The sequence below is a fragment of the Anomaloglossus baeobatrachus genome, chromosome 4, assembly GCF_048569485.1.
Source record: "Anomaloglossus baeobatrachus isolate aAnoBae1 chromosome 4, aAnoBae1.hap1, whole genome shotgun sequence".
NCBI lineage: Eukaryota > Metazoa > Chordata > Amphibia > Anura > Aromobatidae > Anomaloglossus > Anomaloglossus baeobatrachus.
The window spans coordinates 705,687,210-705,693,209 of NC_134356.1; positions in this window are offsets into that span (position 1 = coordinate 705,687,210).

Below are 6,000 nucleotides of genomic sequence, written 5' to 3' on the forward strand. Positions count from 1 at the left end.
GCATAATAGAAGACTGGGCACCTCCTTGTTGGCTCCAGCCCGTTTTATAACCTTGGTCCGCCCCAAACCAGGGTGAACCACAATGCACCTCCTGGAGACAAAAGCAGAGTGACACGTCATGAGTGGCATAACTAGCGTCCTATTTGGAACCGCAACTTCAATAATGACCTCATGGCTGTCACGACACAAACACCTCACCAGTCATCGTCTGACCATCAATAATGAGGTGACAAGTCATAGGGGCGGGCCTCTGCAAGCCATTTGGGAGTGGCCTGGCCACATCGTCAGGACACCTGATGCCCTGTGGTCTATATGGGCCCCCCACATCAGGGGCAGGGCCAAAGAGTTCATTACCGGACCTAGTCTCTGATGCAGTAAGTGCCTGAGCATGGTCAGTTGCATGAAATACAGTCTCTGAAAAAAGACTATCAGCTTTAGCATGGTGTCTCGGCACAAAACAGGACTTAGACCCGGCACGGAATGCAAGTACCTGTGCAAAGAGGCTTTTCGCACTAAGTGTGGGAGCATGTGTGGTACCCGGGGACCAGGGGTACTCAGATCCGGGCCACAGGGTCACTTCTGTGGGTATCACGGTGGCGTGACCCGGTCTGTGATCCCAGGCTCCACAGTAAAAGGGGATTTGGTAAGGGAGATTGTCTGTGATGCCACCCACGGTTGTGGTGAGGTTGGAACACCACCGCTGCTCTGGACGGGGATACCGGGGGCGATGGTATGGAGCAGCTAGATGTTATTTCTCCCCTCCGTGGGTAGGGGGTTGGCTGTCCCGGGGCCCGGTGATGGGGTAAGCAGGGAGCAGGGCGCAGTGCTGCAGTGCGGTGCCCGAGGGCACGGGCGTACTCACAAGTAATTCACACGGAGTCACTGGTAAACTAGGAATTGCCGGTGTCCGCAGCCTTCGGTACGGGGGTGTTAGTGTCCCACACACGGTGCAGCAGCTCCTGTTCTTTCCCTGCAGCCAGGTGCCTTTCTCTCCACTCTCTTCCTCTTTCTCCTCAGCCGGGAACAGGGAATCCACTCCCGTGTAGCGATCCGGGTCACCCTAGGTACCGAGGGGCCACTACCCTGCTCCGGCTACCTCTGGCCCCTTCCTCACTACGGCCTGTCCCGGCCCTCTCGGAGCACGCTTCACTTTCAGCCTGGGAGCTACAACTCCAGACTCCTCTTCTGTCTGCCTCTCCAAACACTCTGCTCCAGCCCCTCCCCTCTGCTCTGCTTTTCTCTTACCCTGGGGGATGTGGTTTGTCTTGCTGCACCGGTGTGGGATCAGATTACCAAGGAGGATTAACTCTTTCTGTGACAACCTGGCTTTGCCAGGGCGTCACACACCCCCTTGGTAAAACACGGCCCGTCCTCGGGCCGTCTGGGCACCAACATTTATTAAACTGGAAAAAGGGAAAATAAATGTCGCGGGCGGGGAGGAGGGTGTCAGCACACCGCGCTCACCCCTTATGCTCGGGTCCGGCTGCTCAGTGGTGGCTCGAGCCGTGGGCCGGATCCCGGGGGTTTCTCGAGCGGCGCTCCTCGCCCGGGAGTGAAAGGGGGGTTTGGGGTGTTGGGATAATGTCCGTGACGCCACCCACGGTTGTGGTGATGTGTAGCACCACCGCTGCTCGATGCGGGGATCCCGGGGATGGTGAAGGGGAGCAGCCAGGTGTTGTGTAGCCCCTCCGTGGGTAGGGGTTGGTGATCCCGGGGCCCGGTGATGGCTTGTGAGGTGCAGGGCCTGGTGGGCGCAGGGACGCGGGGGCAGCGCTGTGCCTTGCGGCACTGTGGTACTCACTCAGCCTGAGACATGGACACAGTTTTTACGGTAAACCAAACGGCTGGTAGGACGGTCCCACAGACGGCTGCCTTCGCTTTCCCGGTAGGTGACGGTGATGTCCCTCTTCCTTGCACCTGTTTGCACGGTTGGTTGCGATGGGTCCCCACCGGTAACCCGCTCCCCGGCTTCAAGCTGGGCCGGAGGAGCACTACACTTTGCCCGCAGGCGCTGGCCCTCAGAGACTGGTGCCCTGGCGGTGGCGGTGCCTCTGTTGTACGGGTTGGGCTGTTGCCTTCAATCGGGACTTGGTTGTTGGGGGATCTGCGTCCCCTTCACTGACGGATTCGGCAAATTTGGCGACTCCTAGCCTTGCCGGGGTCCGAGAGGCCCCTGCCCTGGTGCTGACTGTCCTTCGGAACACTGCTCCAGACCACCGGGCACACAGCCTACGGGGTCCTTCCAGGAACTTCCGAACTGTCCCCCTCCAGACAGTCACCGCCGTTGCTGACCTTGCTCAATTACCCTGCACTCAGCTGGACCTTCAGGCTTTCCTCTCTCTCTGTCACCACTCTTGCTTTCCTCCTTTACTCCTTTTCTCTCCTCACTTTCACTTAGGTGTTTACACTTGCCCTCCCTGGGCTAATCTCTCCACTCGTCTGCCTGGTACTTCCTGCCTCCAGAGCTGTGATCTCATTGGTGGGCGGAGCCAACCGCCTCGCCCACCCCCTGGTGTGAATCATCAGCCTCTGGAGGAAGGCAACAAGGATTTTCGGTTCAGCTTAGGTGTGCCTACCTGGGATGTGGGGTGTGGTGGTGTGTGACCTGTGTCCCCTGGCTTGCCCAGGGCGACACATAAACACATTACAGTCATACATCTTCCCACATCGGGAGGTACGTTTTCTAAAACTTTAAACTGTTCTGCCACCCCACACCTGCGGAGCAGATGGCCTCCTCCTGAACTTGAAGGCGCTCAACAGGGGTGACAGTCCATAAAACAGTCAACTTTTTAACTTGTGGGTAGCCGTCCATGCTCCACTACCACTGCCGCTGCCGCCACTCCCAGTACGGGGCACGGGTTCCGTGCTCTGCCTCCTGCTCAGAAGCCAGGCCCACTTGGATGCCCTCGGCGCCGGCTACAACCGACTTCGCTAACTGCCGAGGGCTCCATCTCTCACTGGCCTGCTCCTCCTCTCTGCAGGTGCACTCTGGCTGCTCCACAAGACGGGGTACCTGGGAGCGGCTGACGCCACATCTGGGGCAGACTCGAATCGGGTGCCACCTCCGTTGCGGCCGGGCGGACTGCCGGAGCCGACGTCATCACCGTGGCGGCTGGGCGGACTGCCGGAGCCGGGTAAGATGTCATCGGGGTTGCGGCTACTGCTTGTCCAGGAACGGAATTAGGCAAAGTCCTGGCGTCCCTGCCCTTACAGTCCTAGTCACATAAACTGCGGTTCCTTCTTCCTGCTCCCCCTTGGTACTCGGGAGCAGTCCTTCAAGCAAATTTTAAAGTTTCCCTTTCGCTTCCGGTCCTCCGGAGCTTCACTTCCGCCCGCGTTCTCAGGGGGTGGAGCCTCTTTTTCGCTTCCGCCGCTCGGAGAAGAAGGCGCCAAGCTGTTGTTTTTGGCGCCTAAAATGGCGGCTAAAATGGCGGACTTCGGGATTTTTCCTCAGCAGGACGCCGCTGACGGACGGGGCAAGGCGCACTTCCTCCAGGTAACTGGATGGGTTCGATCCTGTTCGTGACGCCAAATGTGTCGCCCGGGGACCAGGGGTACTCAGATCCGGGCCACGGGGTCACTTCTGTGGGTATCACGGTGGCGTGACCCGGTCTGTGATCCCAGGCTCCACAGTAAAAGGGGATTTGGTAAGGGAGATTGTCCGTGACGCCACCCACGGTTGTGGTGAGGTTGGAACACCACCGCTGCTCTGGACGGGGATCCCGGGGGCGATGGTATGGAGCAGCTAGATGTTATTTCTCCCCTCCGTGGGTAGGGGGTTGGCTGTCCCGGGGCCCGGTGATGGGGTAAGCAGGGAGCAGTGCTGCAGTGCGGTGCCCGAGGGCACGGGCGTACTCACAAGTAATTCACACGGAGTCACTGGTAAACTAGGAATTGCCGGTGTCCGCAGCCTTCGGTACGGGGGTGTTAGTGTCCCACACACGGTGCAGCAGCTCCTGTTCTTTCCCTGCAGCCAGGTGCCTCTCTCTCCACTCTCTTCCTCTTTCTCCTCAGCCGGGAACGGGGAATCCACTCCCCTGTAGCGATCCGGGTCACCCTAGGTACTGAGGGGCCACTACCCTGCTCCGGCTACCTCTGGCCCCTTCCTCACTACGGCCTGTCCCGGCCCTCTCGGAGCACGCTTCACTTTCAGCCTGGGAGCTACAACTCCAGACTCCTCTTCTGTCTGCCTCTCCAAACACTCTGCTCCAGCCCCTCCCCTCTGCTCTGCTTTTCTCTTACCCTGGGGGATGTGGTTTGTCCTGCTGCACCGGTGTGGGATCAGATTACCAAGGAGGATTAACTCTTTCTGTGACAACCTGGCTTTGCCAGGGCGTCACACATGCGCTGTATCCCGAAATGAAGACTTAAGCGGGCTTTACATGCTGCGACATCGCTAATGCGGAGTCGTTGGGGTCACGGAATTTGTGACGCACATCCGGCCGCATTAGCGATGCCGTTGCGTGTGACACCGATAAACGATTTTGCATCGTTGCAAAAACGTGCAAAATCGCTAATCGGCGACACGGGGGTCCATTCTCAAAAATCGTTACTGCAGCAGTAACGAAGTTGTTCCTCGTTCCTGCGGCAGCACACATCGCTGCGTGTGACGCCGCAGGAACGAGGAAGCTTCCCTTACCTGCCTCCCGGCTGCTATGCGGAAGGAAGGAGGTGGGCGGGATGTTACGTCCCGCTCATCTCCGCCCCTCCGCTGCTATTGGGCAGCGGTTCAGTGACGTTTCAGTGACGTCGCTGTGACGCCGCACGGACCGCCCCCTTAGAAAGGAGGCGGTTCGCCGGTCACAGCGACGTCGCCGGACAGGTAAGTATGTGTGACGGCTGTTGTGCGACACGGGCAGCGATTTGCCCGTGTCGCGTAACAAATGGGGGCGGGTACCCACACTAGCGATATCGGGACCGATATCGCAGTGTGTAAAGTAGCCTTTAGCCTCAGGAATGGCACAGTCAGACTGAGCATACTCAATAGGCGAAACACTGTAGTTAGGCTGCGGCTGGGGTGAATCGGAACACGCATGCGCACTAGCTGCCTCTCCACACTTACACGTGGAGGAGAAATTGCTCTTCGGGTGTGGACTTGGAGATGCTGTCTATGAACAGAAGGAAAAGCTAAAGAAAGCCTCACTTTCTATCCCTCCGAATTATCAAATGCAGCAATGAATTCCCTGAGTTTGCTATAACATTAGCGTAGCTAAATGTGCATGAGGGTGTCCTGCACAGGTGCTAGAAATAGCTTGGCACCAGTGGGACACTAATGAAATACAACATCCAGTTCTATGATGCCACTAAATGGCAGTATTTTTTGCTACCATTATAGCTTATTAAAAACAGAGCAGGAGGGTGTAATGCAGAGGTGCTAGAAATAGCTTGGCACCAATGGGGCACTAATGGAAGTCTAACAGCCACTTTTAGGATGCCACTAAGTTTCCTCAGTGTTTGCTAGTATAATGGCTTAGTAACAATGAGTTTGAGTGTGCAATGCAGGCAGACGTGCTGCAAATATCTTTGCACTAGTGTGACAATACAGAAGTCCAACAGCCACGTTTAGGATGCCACTTAAGCCCGCTACACACGCTTCAATATATCTCACAATCCGTCGTTGGGGTCAGGTTGTAAGTGACGCACATCCGGCATCGTTTGTGAGGTATCTGCGTGTGACAGCTACGTGCGATCAGGATTGAACGAAAAACCGTTGATCACAAACACATCGTATCATTCTCTAGAATTGAGCGTTTTGTTGCACGAACCTAGTCAATTGTAACGTGTGACATCCCTCATACGATTTTGTTGTCTGATGCTATGTGCGCAGGTGTGCGCTCTGCACCGCAGCTTAAAAAAGGTCCGCTTCAGAGCGCAGCTGAAAAGCTGCATTCTGAAGCGCCTCACAATGTCTGTCATTCACTAATCTCTGTCAGTCCGTCACTATCTCTGTCCATGTCAGTCTATCCCCCTCTCTCATATACTCACCGATCCCCGGCTCTG